General features: G+C 51.7%; 1 pseudogene; it reads right to left on the bottom strand.

The window, feature by feature from the left end:
- Window positions 1-505: 505 nt before the first annotated feature.
- On the bottom strand, window positions 506-624 carry LOC122901317 (annotated as a pseudogene).
- Window positions 625-17,597: the final 16,973 nt, after the last annotated feature.

Genomic DNA, 17,597 nt, shown 5'->3' with positions numbered 1-17,597 from the left:
TTGAGGAGAAGGGCCTGATACCCCGTTACTCGGGCGTTCGTCATCCATCGGTCTGGTGGAGTCCGGAGAAGGCCCTTGATAACGTGGGTGGTGGTCAATATGAGATTTTGACCCAGAGTCAATTTGCATGCATCCTTGACCAGGAGGGCCATGGCAGCAATTATGCAGAAGCAAAGGGGGAACCCAGCTGCTACTGGATCTAGTTTCTTGCTAAGATAGACCACTGGCCTTCACCATACCCTAGAGTCTGAGTCAAAACTTCTTTAGTCAGCACTGCCTTCACATACAAGTGGAAGGGCTTGGTAACATCTGGGATGACCAATGCTGGGGCACACAGTAAGGCTCTTTGTAATTCCAGAAATGCTCCTTCTGCCTCAGCTGTCCGCACTCTACCATAGTGAGTCCTCCCTTAGCCAGTTCGTAGAGAGGTTGTGCCATCTCCGTGAAGGTAGCATCCACAGCCTGCAGTAGCCCACCGTCCCAAGAAATTCCCTCTTGGAGATCAAAGCAAAAGCAACCGGTATTCCCTGGCAGTCTTCCATCCAAGTACTAACCAGGCCCGACCCTTCTTAGCTTCCAAGATCAGACGAGATCTGGCGCCTTCAGGGTGGTATGGCCGTAGACAATCATAAGGTTCTTACCCGATATTCTCAGATGAGTGTACGTGACACCCTATATAACATGGAACCGTCCTCCCCTTGCTGGAGGAAGCTGAACTTTCTCATACCCTACTGTTACCTTAATTTGTTCAGGCTTGGTTAGCTACCATATCTCTCTCGTTCATAGTTACATCGGCCCCCGGCCTTCTTGGGCTACTGATGCCTTGTGGTCATACCCATTCTGTACAAAGGAGGAGGTAGTGGAGGGTTTCTAAGTGCTTGGAACAGAATGATGTTTCAGACAGATGGACATGTTGTTCAAAGATGCAGAGGCTGCAGAGAGCCAGCATATTCAGAAACGTGCCAGCAGCTGCACGTGTATCAATCGGGTCAGGTCCCTGGCAGCCTCCGATGGCCAAGATTTGAAGCCTTGACTCCCGAGCTCCTCCCATAGGCCCTTGTGTGACCCATCGAGTCCAGACATCAGAGCAGAGGGACGAGCAGCTCACGGAGCTTCAGAGAGTTTTCTTCCTCTTGGAAGATGGCTTCCTAGACTCAAAGTGGACCCTCAGGCTCTCGTTTTTCTAGGGCTGAGAGCCAACACAGAGGTGCTAAGCTGAGTCCAAATTCATTGCACAGAATTTCCCCTGTTCCATCTCCCAGATTCTGGGTGGAGGAGCCCAGAGAGAACAGCTGTGATCTGCTCTGCCATTGGAGCAGGGCTGTCTCTGGATGCTGTCCTTCTCGTGTCCCTCGTGGGAACTTAGGAGCGTCTTATTTAAGGTTTGTCTGTATAAATCCTGGACTGAGCTACTCCATGGAGTAGATGACCGTTATGCCATATGAAGCCCTGCACGATTTAGGGTGCAGTCCATTCAGACTCAATAGTGGAAGCGGTGGAGCCATAGAGATACATTCACACAGTCAGGCATTTTCCAGATTCAAACAGGTTGGACATCCTCCCCTTTTGGTATCCCTGGCTAATGGGAGGTGATCAGTCTCCCCTTCCATTCTTTTACGAATGGATTTAGCTCTGACAGTGGCCTTAGGGCTGTTTATCTCTCTTTTACATATCTCCTACTTTTTACATACAGAGTTGCTTTTCTCATTTCCATCAGTCTTAATTACACTTAACAGAATTTTGTACTCTTAGAAATACCTTAACCTCTACTTAAGACTAAATATGAACCAATGGTGAGTTGTTACAACAGAATTCTTTAGATGGCAAATTTATCAATCAGTTAAGCACAGAATGTGTTCACCAGCAGATTTCAAAAGTACAAACCCAGTTCCAGCAAACAGCGCCCTAGCATTTCATCCCATTTGTTTAGGATCTAGATGTCCAACAAATTTAACTCCATTTGTCATTCAAGCAACCCTTCACAGTTTCAGGTTATCAAAGACTTCGGAAGCCACTTTAACAATTGAAACAGACAGTTAACCATCAGCCCAGCCATCCCTTCGCCAACAGACCTCATGTTCCACCTGGGCCCATTCCACTTCAGATGCCATGCTTTCCCTGCCAGCAAGGGGGAGGGTCCAGGCAGTCCACGTCGGGCCAGAGAAGGCAAGGAATTCCCCGAAACAAAGGAAGTTTCGGCAGCTGCTTGGGAATATTCCTTAAAGTCTCTGTCTCGAGGTTGGTTCATCCCACAGTACCAGTTCTGCTTACCAAAAGTGGCCCACTAGGCACTTATATTCCATGCCCGGATCTAATGAGCATCAGCATTGGACACCTTAACCCGGCATTTGACTAACTCCAGGTAGCTCGTTATAGCCCTTAACACACAAAATGAGTGAGGGAGAAGCCCCACATCTATTATGAGGAACAGAGAGATGAAAGCTAGCGTCCCCTTACTCTCTGCTTGCCACATTCCTTCAACCATAACAAAACACAATAGACAACAACAACAACAACAAAAACAAAAACAATTAACCACAACCCCAGTGGCCCTCGTCCAGAGCCTGCTGCTGGAAAGGGGGGGGGGACTTCCTTTCCTGAGCTCCATGAGCTTTTTCATATTCTCCTATTATCTTGTTATTTACCTTTCTATTTGTTGTTCCTTTAGAGTTCCTATAACCTTTAAATGGTTTATTGAAATGTATACTTTAAAAGTATGAATTGTGTCCAATCAAGTTCTGGACATTTTCCCCATCCTAAATGAAACCCCATTCAAACATTGGTCACTCCCACCTCTTGGCAACCTATCTTAAGTAACTATTAATTTACTTTCTTTTCCTATAGATCTGAGTTTTCTGGACATTTCACATATAAACAGGATCATACATGTAGTCTTTTATCGCTGGCTTCTTTAATTTGGCCTAATGTTTTCAAGGGTCATCGATATTATAGCATATATCAGTTGCCTTATAGAGTACAATATAGGTTTCTGATCCTTTTAAAATTTTGTATATTGTATGAGGTAGAAGTTTAACTTCATCCTTTAAAACAGGTGCTTACTGCTATAATTTCCCTTTAAGTACTGTTTTAATGGCATTCCATAAGCTTCGGTGTGTTGTTTTTGTATAGCTCAATGGATTTCATAATCGGATTTTTCTCTTTGTCCTCCTGACCAAATTTATGGAGTGCATTAATTTCTATGCACTTTTTAATTTACCCAGAGCTTGCCACTGGTGGGGGCTATCTTTATCCCCAACCGTCTAAGGGGACTTGAACCCCTCAACTGTCAAAGGGAAGGCAGGGGACTCGAACCCCCCCAACAGCCCAGGGGGACTCGAACCCCCCCGACGGCGCAGGGGGACTCGAACCCCCCGACCGCCCAGGGGGACTCGAATCCCCGACCGCGCAGGGGGACTCGAACACCCCGACCGCCCAGGGGGACTAGAACCCCCTGTCGATCTATCAGCAGAGGGATGGGGCGTCCCCGCATCCACTCCAGCCCTGGGGAGCATGGCTGCGTCCAGCTTCTCCCCGGTGGGCTATACCCTGGAGCTCCAACCAGACAGACGGATAGGATCCCAATACCTCGAAACCCAATACTTCGAAACCCAATACCTCGAAACCCAATACTTCGAAACCCAATACCTCAGATCCCAATACCTCGAATCCCAATACCTCGAAACGCAATACCTCGAAACCCAATACTTCCAGAGACTTTTCCTAAAAATTCTGATGCTGTCTCAGTTCTCATCGTTTGATCCCGGACGAGCCCCCTAATGTTAGGGTCCGTGATCAAAGGAACGAGACTGATACAAAGCGAAGGTCAAGAAAACTTTATTTCGCGCCAAGCATCAGGAATCAAACTACCGGTCAGAGCTACCTCTTACGAAAAGGCGGTGACGATGAACCCAACAAGGTCACTTCCAAGAAGGCCACTCTGGACGAGGCCGCTCTAGATGACGTTGCTGCTCCGCAGATGAGGCCGCTCCATGATTGGAGCCGTTCCCAAGAAGAGGCCACTCCCAAGACAAGGCCACTGCTCAATGAAGTTGCTCCCCGGACAAGGCCGCTCCCAAGAAGAGGCTGTTCTGGACAAGACCATTTCCTGGATGAGGCCACTCCCAATGACGAAGAAGCAACAATGACAAGGAGGACAACCCAGATGACACAGACTCTGCTCCCCACGATGCTACTCTGACCAGGCTTCCACCCGGAGGAAGCCACCACTGCGGACAAGGCCACTTGTGGTTCGGGGTGGCGAGGCATTTTGCAGCGAGGCTGCTGGTGTCTAGGGGCCGTTGGCATCTCAGGGCTGCTCACGCCTCCAGACCGCTGGCATCTAGGGGCTGCAGGTGTCAGGACCGACTGCTGGCCTCTAGGGTCTGTAGGCATCAGGACCACAGGCGTCGAGGGACCGCTGACAACTGGACCGCAGATGTCTCAGGACCGCAGGCGTCGAGGGACTGCTGACAATTGGACTGCTGGGCCGCCGCTGGAGGCTGGAGGCTGGAGGCTGGAGGCTGGAGGCGGCAGGCGGCAGGCGGCAGGCGGCAGGCGGCAGGCGGCAGGCAGCGGCGCTCGGGGCCGCCGCCGGAGGCTAGACCGCCGGAAGCTGGAGGCTGCAGGTGGCGGCGCTCGGGGCCGCAGCCGGAGGCTTGAGGCTGCAGGCAGCGGCGCTCGGGGCCGCCGCTGGAGGCTGCAGGCGGTGGCGCTCGGGGCCGCCGCCGGAGGCTGGAGGCTGGAGGCGGCGGCGCTCGGGGCCGCCGCCGGAGGCTGGAGGCTGCAGGCGGCGGCGCTCGGGGCCGCCGCCAGTGGCTGGAGGCTGCAGGCGGCGGCGCTCGGGGCCGCCGCCAGTGGCTGGAGGCTGCAGGCGGCGGCGCTCGGGGCCGCCGCCGGAGGCTGCCGGCCGCGGCGCTCGGGGCCGCCGCTGAAGGCTAGACCGCCGGAAGCTGGAAGCTGCAGGCGGCGGCGCTCGGGGCCGCCGCCAGAGGCTGGAAGCTGCAGGCGGCGGCGCTCGGGGCCGCCGCCGGAGGCTGGAGGCAGCAGGCGGCGGCGCTCGGGGCCGCTGCCGGTGGGTGCAGGCGGCAGCGCTCGGGGCCGCGTCGGAGGCTGCAGGCGGCGGCGCTCGGGGCCGCCACCGGAGGCTAGACCGCCGGAAGCTGGAGGGTGCAGGCGGCGGCGCTCGGGGCCGCCGCAAGAGGCTGCAGGAGGCGGCGCTCGGGGCTGCAGCCGGAGGCTGGAGGCAGCAGGCGGCGGCGCTCGGGGCCGCCGCAAGAGGCTGCAGGTGGCGGCGCTCGGGGCCGCCGCCGGAGGCTCCAGGCGGCTGCTTGGGGCCGGCGGGAGGCTGGAGACTGCAAACACGGTTGTAGCTCTTACAAGAGCTGTTACAGCTCTTCTATATACCGTTGACTCCCCTGCTCTCCGCCGACTTCCACTGCTCTCCGCACCGCTTCACCGCTCTCTGCCGACTTCACAGCTCTTCGCGGACTTCACCGCTCTCCGCGGACTTCACCGCTCTCCGCCGACTCCATCACTACTGCAGCAGCCGCTGCTCTCCTGCAGCAGCCCCCCCCCCTTTGACAGCCTGGCAGAGTAACTTTTATGGGGGTGGTTAAGCTCCGCCCCTACTTAGGTGGCCAATTGAATTCCAATTTTCCCAGTGGATATACATACGGCTTACTGATTGGATGTCTCCACTCAGTCTGCCCCACCCTTACATTCAGGGTCCACAAGCAAGTTCTTCTGGGAGGGGCAGACCCTTACATTCCTCCTGGTCCACAAGACCTCTTGATAGGGAATTCTGGAGCCACATCAAAGCATTCTGCCTGCCCCATAGAAAGAAGAAGGGCCTGGTGAGTCTGCCCAAAAACCCCACATGTGAATCAATCTGCTCGGCCCCCAAGGGAACCCTGATTTATAGGCTGCCCTGGCCACTACTGCTGTGTCTGACAGAGCCTGAGCCCCGACCTAGTGTTACCCACTCAGAGAGCGGGCCCCATATCCAGCATCTGATACCAGTCATGGCCCAAGGCCATCATCTCTACCCATCCTGGGTATTCAGTCACCTGTCCCTAGACTTTTGATGGAATCCCTGCCAATGGGGGAACCGGAAGCATAATAGAGAATCCCTCCCTCCCCATGAAAGAAAATCTTGTGTTGGGATGGTTGTCCATCCCTCAGAGTGGGAGCCAGCAACATGGCCAATGAGACTACGCCCACTCCGGAGGACCACCCTGGGCACAAACAGGCATTGTGACCATCACCCTGAGTATGCTTTCAAACAAGCACTCTCAGTGGCACGAGCAGAATCCCGCATTGCAGGCCAGGTACGCCCCTATGCCGACATCCTAAGCCTTTTTGGGATTTTCCAGGTGCCCAGACCAAGATCCCGTCTCTGGAATCCCTGTTATGGGGAAGCCATATGATGGAATACAGCTCTCTTCCCTTCCCTGAAAAAGCCACTAAACTATGGGGAACTGCCAGGATCCTTAGAAAGGAAAAAACTCCCATTGACCTATGAGGCCACAGCTACATTCTGAGGCCATCCTGGACCAACATTCCAGATAGAAAAGCCTGTGCTACTGCCTTCCAGTCACCCTAATTTCAGTTCCTGACAAGCTGCTCTCCAGGTCTATGTATTTGGCCTGCAATCCCCTCGCCACTAATCCTAATCCAAATTTGTGTTTGCAGACTTCTCTCCCAAAACCATGGCTCTCATGCCATCCAGGAAGGTGTCTCTGGACCACACCAAGGACTGTGCCTGCCATCCCCAAGGAAACTGCCCATCATAGTTTCCCAAACCTCTCAAATTAGGAGATACTTGCTAGGTCCCTTAGCCCACCCCAAAACTGGCAGCCGCTCTGGGTGCAAATGCACAGTCTGAAACACCCTTATCACCTACATCCAGGCAGACAGCCAACAAATTGCTCCTGAGTCAGAAGATAGAACCTGACATGCCCCTAGGACCTCATTGGAACCCTAGATTAGGTTTTCAGGCAACTGTCCTCAGAGGCCTGTTCTGGAAGACCAACTTATGATACAACATATGGGCCCTGGGACACAAAACAGAACTTCTTCTGTCCCCAGAACCATACTGTGCTCTTCAACCTGTGCCAAACCCTCAGGGTAGGAGAAACCTGCCGGACACCTTAGCCACAAGCACATTCTAAAATCTTCCTGGTAACAAACCAGCATTGTGACCCATCTGTAAGAGAGTCCATGTCAACTCAAGGCCTTGATACTTCACCCAAGAGCCACTAAATGAACCTTCTATGTACCTCACCTACAAAAGTCAATGGAGATTTGCTTTCCAGGCATTGATGATGGAGAGCTCTTCTACCCAAACTTTTCACATGGGAGACACTGAAACAAACAAACCAGACTCCACTGTTTGGAGCATCTCACAAGCCTCAGCGTGGGACATCCTCCATGGCCTCTTGAAGCCAAACCTCCATTTGTTGGTCTTCATAGACACAAACTCTAGTGTGAGCAAACATCTGACATCCGCACTTACTCAGGTGCTGGATATATCGAAAAAGATACTTCACATTGGAAATGCGTTTCGTTTGGCACTGAATTGTATAGTAGCTTGTGTTTTCAATTCCATTCTCACCCTACTGCTCCCCAAGGCCTCTTGATATTGAATCCTGGAGCCGCAATGCAGCATTCTGCCTCCCCCATAGAAAGAAGAAGTGGCTGGTTAGTCTGCCCAGAATCCCCACATGAGGATCAGTCTGCTCGGCCCTGGAGGGAACCCCGATTTATAGACTTCCCTGGACATGAGTGTTGTGTCTGACAGAGCCTGAACTCCGACCTAGTGTCGGTCACCAAGAGAGCAGGTCCCATATCTAGCATGTAGGACTGGTCATGGCCCAAGTCCATCATCTTTACCCATATTTTGTATTCTGGAACCTTTCCCCAGACTTTGCTGAAATCCTTCAAATGGGGAAACCTGAAGCACTATAGAGTACTACTCCTTCCCCATGAAAGGAAACCTGGCTGTTGGGATGGGTGTCAGGCCTCAAAGTGGGAGCAAGGTACATGGCCAATGTGACCACGCCAACTCCTTAGGGCTGCCCGGGGCACAAACAGGCATTGTGACCCTCACCTGAGTATGCTTTCAAACAAACCCTCTCAGTTCCACCACAAGGTTCCCGCATTGCAGGCCTGATACGCCCCTAGGCCCAAATCCTAACCTTTGGTGAGATTTTCCAGGTGCCCAGACCCAGATCCCGTCTCTGGAATCCCTGTTTTGGGACATCTCTAAGATGGAAAACAACACTCTTCCTTCCCCAAAAAAGCCACCAGACTAAGGGGAGCTGCCAGGATACTTAGAGAGGAAGTCTCCCATGGACCCATGAGACCTCAACTACATTCCGAGGTCATTCTGGACACACAACCAAGATAGAAATGTCTGTGCAACCGTCTTCCAGTCACCCTAATTACAGTTTCTGACGAGCTGCCCCCCAGGTCTATGCATTGGGCCTGCTATAGCATCGTAACTAACCCGAACCCGAAACCAAATTTGTGTTTGCAGACTTCTCTCCCAAAACCATGGCTCACATGCCCTCCAGGAAAGGGTCACTCGATGTGCACCACAGGACTGTGGCTGCATTCCCTAAAGAAATTGTGCCTATCACAGTTGCCCAAACCTTAAAGATTAAGAGAAACCTGCAAGGCCCCTGAGCCCACCCCAATTTTGGCGAACGCTCTGGATGCAAATGCGCAGTCTGAAACAACCTGATCAGCTACATTCAGGTAGACAGTCATGTCAATGGTCCTGAGTCAGAAGATTGAACCTGACATGCCCTTAGACCTCATTGGAACCCTTGATTAGGGTTTCAGGCATCTGTCCTCAGGGGCCTATTCTGGAATACCAAGTTTTGATACAACATGTGGTCCCTGAGCCACACAACAGAACACTTCCTGTACCCAAGGTAACCATGCTCTTCGACCTGTGCCAAACCCTCAGAAGAGGAGAATCCTGCATCGCACCTTAGCCACCAGCACATTCTAAGATCTCCCTGGTAACAAACCAGCAGTGTAACCCATCTGAAAGAGATTTCATGTTAACTCATGACCCTTGGTACCTCGCACCAGCCACCAGAATGAATCTACCACGTTCCCCAGCTGCAATGGAGAATGGAGGTGTGCTTTCCAGGCATCCATGTCGGAGAGCTTTGCTACCTAGAATTTCCACATGGGGGACCCTGGAGCAAACAAATCAGATTCCACCTATCCAGTACAAGGAAACTTACTGTTTGGAGCATCTCACAAGCCTCAGTGTGGGAAATTCTTTACAGCCTCTTGACGCCACCCTTCCGTTTGTCATTCATCATAGACACAAATTCCAGTGTGCACAAACATTGGACAACCGCCCTGACTCAGGTGCTGGATCTCTAGAATCACCCACTGCACATTGGAACTGCCTTCTACTTGGCACTGTATTTAACCATAGCTTGTGTTTACAATTCCATCTTCACCCTACTTGTCCCCAAGCCCTATTAATAGGGAATTCTGGGGGCACAGTGCAGCATTTTGCCTGTCCCGTAGAAAGAAAAAGTGCCTGGTGAGTCTGCCCAGATCCTCCTCATGAGGATCCACCTGCATGGCCCTCGAAAGTGCCCTAATATCATAGGCCACCATGGGCACAAAAGCTCTGTCTGACATAGACTGATCCACGATCTCCAGTCAGCCACCTAGACATTGGGCCCCATATCCTGCAGGCCCCATATCCTGTTGTGGCCCGAAAGCATCATCTCTGCTCAACCTGGTTATTCAGGCATCTGTCCCCAGAACTTAGCTCAAATCCCTTCTTATGGAGGAAATTGAGGCACAAGTGTTCCCCTCCTTGCCGATGGCAGGAAATCTGGCCTGTGAAACGGGTGTCCAACCCTCAGAGTGGGAACCAGCTGCATGGGTCTTCAGATCATGGTCAATCATGGGAGACGCCCTGGGCACAAACAGGCATTGTGACTCTCAGAGTGAGCCTTCTTTCAAACAAACTCCCTCAGTAGCTCCACCAGGAGTCCACAGAGCAGGCCTACCAGGTTGCTACTGCCAAATATTCGCCCTCGTTGGTGTTTTCCAGGCACCCAGACCCAGAAACTGTCTCCAGAATCTCTCTTTTCCGCTTCCCCTGAGACTGAAAACAGCATTTTTCCCTTCCCCCAGAGATACCAAACTCTTGGGAGGTGGGCGGAATGCCCAGAGAGGAAGAATCTCCCATGGCCCCATGAAGCCAACCCTACCTTTTGTGACCGTCTTGGACACAGAATCCAGACAAAATAGCCTGCACAACCCCTCCATGACACCTTAAGTTCAGTACACTATGAGCTGCCCTCAGGGCCTGCAGATCGGGACTGTGATCACCTCGGCCCTCACCCTAACCCTAGTTCGCATTTGCAGATCTGTCCCCAAAGCCCTGGCCCACATGCCCTCCAGGATGGGGCCTCTGGTGCAACACCAGATGATTGTGCCAACCCTCCTGAAGGAGAGTCTACACTTCACTGTTGCCCAAACCCTGAAGATTAAGAGCAAAGTAAATGCCCCTGAGCCCATGTCAATTTCAAAGGATGCACTGGACAGAAATGTGCATTCTGACACACAATGAGCACCTGCCTCCAGGAAGACATCCAAGTCAAAGTCCATGAGTCAGAAGATTTGACCTGACATGCCCCTAGGACTTCGTTGATAGGCTAAATTAGATTTTCAGGTGCCAGCCCCAGAGGTCTGTTCTCCCATACCAACTTATATACCAACACGTGGTCCCTGAGCCACACTACAAAACCCCTCCTGTCCCCAGAAGGATACCTTGCTCTTGGTAGCTTTGTCCAAGACTCATGTAGGAGAATCCTGCATGGCCCCTGACCACCCCAACATTCTAACATCTCAATGGATACAAACCAGCATTGTGATCCAACAGCATGAAATTCCATGTCAACTCAGGCCAGAAGGAACTTTTCCCCAGAGCCACCAGATCGAACCTGCCATGTTCCTCATCTGCAGTGGTCAATGGAGGTGTGCTTTCCAGGCATCCAACCGGGAGACCTCTGTTACTCAAACTTTCCATATGGAGAACGGTGAAGCAAAAAAACCAGTCTTGCCCTGTCCAGTAGAAGGAATCGTTGCTGTTTGAAGCATCTCACAAGCCCCAGAGTGGGAAATACTCCATGGCCTCGTGATGCCACCCCTCCATTTGGTGGTCATCATAAACACATTCTCCAGTATGAGCAAACATCTGACATCTGCCTTACTCAGGTGCTGGATATCTCAAATCAGCCAGTACACACTGGAACTGCCTTTTGCTTGGCACTGAATTTAACTGTAACTTGTGTTTACAATTCCATCCTCACCCTCCTGGTCCCCAAGCCCTCTTGATAGGGAATTCTGGAGTCATAACACAGCATTCTTCATGCGCCACAGAAAGAAGAAGTGCCTGGTGAGACTTCCCAGAAACCCGACATGAGGATCCACCTGCCTTGCCCTTGATGGCACCCTAATATCATAGGCCACCAGGAGTACTCAGTCTCTGTCTGATACAGCCTGAGCCATGACCTCTAGTCTGGCATGCATACAGTGGGCCCGATAAACTGCTGGTGGGACCTGCCTTGGCCCAAAACCATCACATCTGCTCAACCTGGATATTCAGGCATCTCTCCCCAGACTATAGCTCAAATCCCTGACTAAAGGGGAACCTGATGCACAAGAGTACTCCTCATTCCAGATGGCGGGAAACCTGGCTGTTGAGATCGGTGTCCAACCCTCAAAGTGGGAAATAGCTGCAAGGCCCATGAGTCCACAGACACTCTTGTTAGTCACCCTGAGCACAAACAGGCATTGTGACCCTCAACGTAGCCTGCTTTGTAACAAACGCCCTTGGTAGCTAGATCAGGAGACGGCCGAGCGTGCCTGCCAGGTCACTAGTACCAAATGCTTACCCTAGTTCGTGTTTCATTGCGCCCAGGCACAGAACCTGTCTCTGGAATCCCACATTTGGGTGTTCCCTGAGACAGAAAACAGCAGTCTTCCCTTCCCCCAAGACACCAAACTCTTAGGATCTGGGCAGAATCCCCAGAGACGAAGAATCTCCCATGACCTCATGAAGCCACCCCTACCATTTGCAACCATCCTGGGCACACAATCCAGACAGAAAACCCTGTGCTAACGCCTCCAAGACACCTTAATTCCAGTACATGATGCATTGTCCTCAGGGCCTGCATATCGGGCCTGTGATCACTTCAGCTGTCACCCTAACCATCGTTCATGTTTGCAGATTTCTGGCCCCAAAGCCCTGGCCCACATGCCCTCCAGGATGGGGCCTCTGGAACCACATGAGACGATTGTGCCTACCCTCCTGAAGGAAACTCTGCCCTTCATTTTTGCCCAAACCCTGAAGATTAGGAGCAATATACAAAGTATCTGAGCCCACCTCAATTGCGAGGGAAACTCTGGACTGAAATGTGCATTCTGGCACACCATGAGCACCTGCCTCCAGGCAGACATCCAGGTCAAAGGCCCTGAGTCAGAAGATTGATCCTGACATGCCCCTAGGACTCCTTTGATACCATAGATTAGATTTTTAGGTGCCTGTCCCCAGAGGCTTTTTCTCCAATAACAACTTAAATTCCAACATGTGGTCCGTGAGCCACACAAGAGAATCCCTCCTGTCTCCAGTAGGATAGCTTGCTCTTGGTAGCTATGTCCAAGACTCTGTGTAGGAGAATCCTGCATGGCCCCTGGCCACCAAAACATTCTAACTTCTCCCTGGATACAAACCAGCATTGTGACCCAACAGCATGAAACTCCATGTCTACTCAAGCCACTTGGAACTTCGCCCCAGAGTCACCAGAAGGAACTTGCCATGTTCCTCAGCTGCAATGGTCAATGGAGGTGTGCTTTCCAGGCATCCATTTTAGAGAGCTCTGCTACCCAAACTTTCCATATGGGGTACGGTGGAGCAAACAAACCAGACTCGCCCTGTCCAGTACAAGGAATCCTTGCTGTTTGGAACATCTCACAAGCCCCAGTGTGGGAAATCCTCCATGGCCTCGTGACGCCACCCCTCCATTTGGTGGCCAACATAGACACAAAGTCCAGTGTAAGCAAACATCTTACATCAGCCCTTACTCAGGTGCTGGTATCTCGAAACAGCTGTTGCACACTGGAACTGCCTTTTACTTGGCACTTAATTTAACAGTAGCTTGTTTTTACAATTTTTTCGTCACCCTCCTCATCACCAAGCCTTCTTGACAGGGAATTCTGGAGACAAAATGCAGCATTCTGCCTACCCCACAGACAGAAGAAGTGCCTGGTGAGTCTGCCCAGAAGCCCCACATGTAGATCCACCTGCACAGCCCTCAATGTCACCCTAATATCATAGGCCACCATGGGCACTCAGGCTCAGTATGACACAGCCTTAGCCACGACCTCTAGTCAGCCACACAGTTTGCTCCATATCCTGCAGGTGGTACCTGTTGTGGCCCGAAGCCTTCACATCTACTCAACCTGGTTACTCAGGCATCTCTCCCCAGACCATAGCTCAAATCCCTGCCTATGGGGGAAACTGAAGCACAGGAGTACTCCTCCTACCCGATGGCAGGAATCCTGGCTGTTTAGATGGGTGTCCAACCCTCAGCGTGGGAACCAGCTGCATGGCCCGAGACCACAGTAACTCATGGGAGCTGCCTAGGGCACAAACAGGCATTGTGACTCTCAGTGTGAGTATGCTTTCAAACAAACCACCTTAGTAGCTGGACTAGGAGCACACAGGGCAAGCCTGCCAAGACCCTAGGGCCAAAACCTCACCCTCGATGTTTTCCAGATGCCCAATCCCAGTACCTGTCTCTGGAATCCCTCTTTTGAAGGTCCTCTGAGACAGAAAACAGCAGTCTTCCCTTCCCCTCAGACACACCAAACTCTTGGGAGCTGGGAAGAATCCCCAGAGTCGAAGAATCTCCCATGGCCCCATGAAGAATTCTTTACATTTTGCGACTGTCCTAGACACAGAGTCCAGACAGAAAAGCAAGTGCTACGGCCTCCATGACACCTTAATTTCAGTACACTATGAGGTGCACTCACGCCATGCAGACTTGGCTTGGGATCACACAAGCCCTCACCCTAACCCTAGTTTGTGTTTGCAGATTTCTGTCCCCAAAACCCTGGCCCACGTACCCTCCAGGATGGGACTTCTGGTGCCACACCAGATGAGTGTGCTTACACTCCCAAAGAAAACTCTGCCCTTCACGTTTACCAAAACCATGAATCTTAGGAGCAAAATACAAAGCACCTGAGACCAGCTCAATTTCAAAGAACGCTCTGGACCCAAGTGCATATTCTGATACACAATGAGCACCTGTCTCCAGACAGACATCCAAGTGAAAGGCCCTGAGTCAGAAGATTGAACCGAACATGCCTCTAGGAATTCATTGATACCCTAGCTTGGGTTTTCGGTCTCCTGTACCCAGAGGCCTGTTCTCCAATACCAACTTGTATTTCAACATGTGGTCCCTCAGCCACACAACAGAACCCCTCTTGTCCCCAGAAGGATACCTTGCTCTTGGTAGCTGTGCCAAGACTCAATGCAGGAGAATCCTGTTTGACCCCGTGACAACCGTGACAACCCCAGGATTCTAACATCTCCCATAACGACCAACATTGTGACCCAACAGCATATAACTCCACGTCAACTCTGGCCTCTTGGAACTTCGCCTCAGAGGCCCCAGATCAAACCTGCCATGTTCCTCAGCTGCAATGGTCAATGGAGTTTTGCTTTCAGGCATCCATGAGGGAGAACTCTACTACACAAACTTTCCATAATGTGGAACCTCTAACAAACAAACCAGACACCACCTGTCCACTAGAAGGAAGCATTGCTATTTGGAGCATCTCACAAGTCACAGTGGGGGAGATCCTCCATGGTCTCATGACACCAGCCTTCCATTTGGCAGTCATCATAGACACAAACTCCAGTGTGAGAAAACATCTGATATCCACCCTTACTCACGTGCTGGATATCTCGTATCAGCCGCTGCACCCTGGAACTGCCTTCTGCTTGTCACTGCATTTAACCATAGCTTGTGTTTACAATTCCATCCTCACCCTCCTTGTGCCCATGCCCTCTTGATACAGAATTCTTTTTTTTTTTAAAGATTTTATTTGACACAGAGAGAGAAATCACAAGTAGGCAGAGAGAGAGGGGAGGAAGCAGGATCCCTGCGGAGCAGAGAGCCTGATGCGGGGCTTGATCCCAGGACCTGAGATCATGACCTGAGCCGAAGGCAGAGGCTTTTACCCACTGAGCCACCCAGGCTCCCCTTGATACAGAATTCTTTAGCCACAATGCAGCATTCTGCCTCCCCCACAGAAAGAAGTGGTGTCTGGTGAGTCTTCCAAGAAACCCCACATTAAGATACACCAGCATGGCCCTCGATGGGACCATAATATCTTAGGCTGCCATGGGCACTCAGGCTCTGTCTGACACAGCCTGAGCTACGACCTTCAGTCAGCCACGCACACAGTGGACCTCATATACTGCATGTGGGACCTGCTGTGGCAAGAAGCCATCACATTTACTCAACTTGGTTATTCAGGCATCTCTACACAGACCATAGCTCAAATCCCTGCCTATGGGGGAAATTGAAGTACAGGAGTACTCTTCTTTCCCGATGGTAGGAATCCTGGCTGTTGAGATGGGTGTCCAACCCTCAGAGTGGGAACCAGCTGCATGGCCCATGAGACCACAGTCACTCATGGGAGCCGCCCTGGGCATAAACAGGCATTGTGACCTTCAGCGTGAGCCTGATTTCAAACACACCTGCTTGATAGCTGGACCAGGAGCCTGCAGAGCAGGCCAGCCAGGTCCCTAGGGCAAAAACCTCACACTTGTTCATGTTTTCCAGGTGCCCAGACCCAGAAACTGTCTCTGGAATCCCTCTTTTGGTGGTCCCCTGAGATGGAAAACAACAATCTTCACTTCCCCCAGAGACACCAAACTCTTGGGAGCTGGGTAGAATCCCCAGAGATGAAGAATCTCCCATGGCCCCATGAAGATTCCAATCCATTTTGTGACCATGCTGGACACACTATCCAGACAGAAAATTCTGCGCTACTGCCTCCATGACTCCTTAATTTCAGTACACTATGACCTGCCCTCAGGGCCTACAGATGGGTCCTGCAGATCACTTCGGCCCTCACTCTAACCCTAGTTTGCGTTTGCAGATTTCTGTCCCCAAAGCCCAGGCCCACATGCCCTCCAGGATGGGGTCTCTGGAGCCCCGGACAAATGTGCATAAGTGTCCGAAGGAAACTCTGCCCTTCACTGTTGCCAAAACCCTGAAGATTAGGAGCAAAGTACAAAGCCCCTGAGCCCACCTCAATTTAAAGGAAAACTCTGGACCCAAATGCATCTTCTGACACACAATGGGGAGCTATTTTCAGGTAGACATGCAAGTCAAAGGCCCTGAGTCAGAAGATTAAACCTGACATGCCTCTAGGACTTCATCTATACCTGAACTTATGTTTTCAGGTGCCTGTCGCCAGAGACCTATTCTCCAATACCAACTTATATTCCAACATGTGGTCCTTGAGCCACACAAAAGAACTTCTCCTGTCCCCAGAAGGATACATTGCTTTTGGTAGCTGTGTCCAAGACTCAGTGTAGGAGGATCCTGCATGGGCCCCTGACCACCCCCAACATTTTAACGTCTCCTTGGATGCAAACCAGCACTGTGATCCAACAGCATGAAACTCCTTGTCAACTCAGGCCTCTTGGAACTTCGCCCTAGAAGCACGAGATTGAACCTGCCATGTTTCTCAGCTGCAAAGGTCAATGGAGTTGTGCTTTCCTGGCATCCATGCGAGATTGCTCTGCTACCCAAACTTTCCATATGAGGGACCCTGGAGCAAAGAACCCAGAGTCCCCCTGTCCAGGAGAGGGAAACCTTGCTGTTTGGAGCATCTCACAAGCCCCAGCTTGGGTAATCCTCCATGGTCTCGGGATGCCACCACTCCATTTGTCAGTCTTCATAGACACAAACTCCAGCGTGAGCAAGCATCTGACATCCGCCCTTAGTCAGGTGCTGGATATCTCAAATCAGCCACTGCACACTGGAGCTGCCTACCGTCTGAGACTGATTGAACCGTAGCTTGTGTTTACAATTCCATCATCAACCTCCTGGTCCACAAACCCACTTGATACGGAATTCTGGAGCCACAATGCAGCATTCTGCCTACCCCACAGAAAGAAGTCCTACCTGGTGATTCTGCCCAGAAACCCCACATGAGAATCCACCTGCATGGCCCTCGATGGCACTCTAATATCATAGGATGCAACGGGCACTCAGACTCTGTCTGACACATCCTGAGCCACAACCTCCAGACAGCCATGCAGACAGTGGTCCCCGTATTCTGCAGGTGGGAAATGCCGTGACCCAAAACCGTCATCTCTACTAAACCTGGGTATTCAGGCCTCTCTCCCCAGACCGTAGCTCAAATCCCTGCCTATAGCGGAACCTGAAGCACAGAAGTACTCCTCCTTCCTGATGGCAGGAAACCTGGCTGTTGAGATGGGTGTCCAACACTCAGAGTGGGAACCAGCT

The sequence above is a fragment of the Neovison vison genome, chromosome 2 (assembly GCF_020171115.1).
Source record: "Neovison vison isolate M4711 chromosome 2, ASM_NN_V1, whole genome shotgun sequence".
Lineage (NCBI taxonomy): Eukaryota > Metazoa > Chordata > Mammalia > Carnivora > Mustelidae > Neogale > Neogale vison.
Note: the sequence above shows the minus strand (reverse complement) of the source record. Positions and strands in the feature narration are given on the sequence as shown.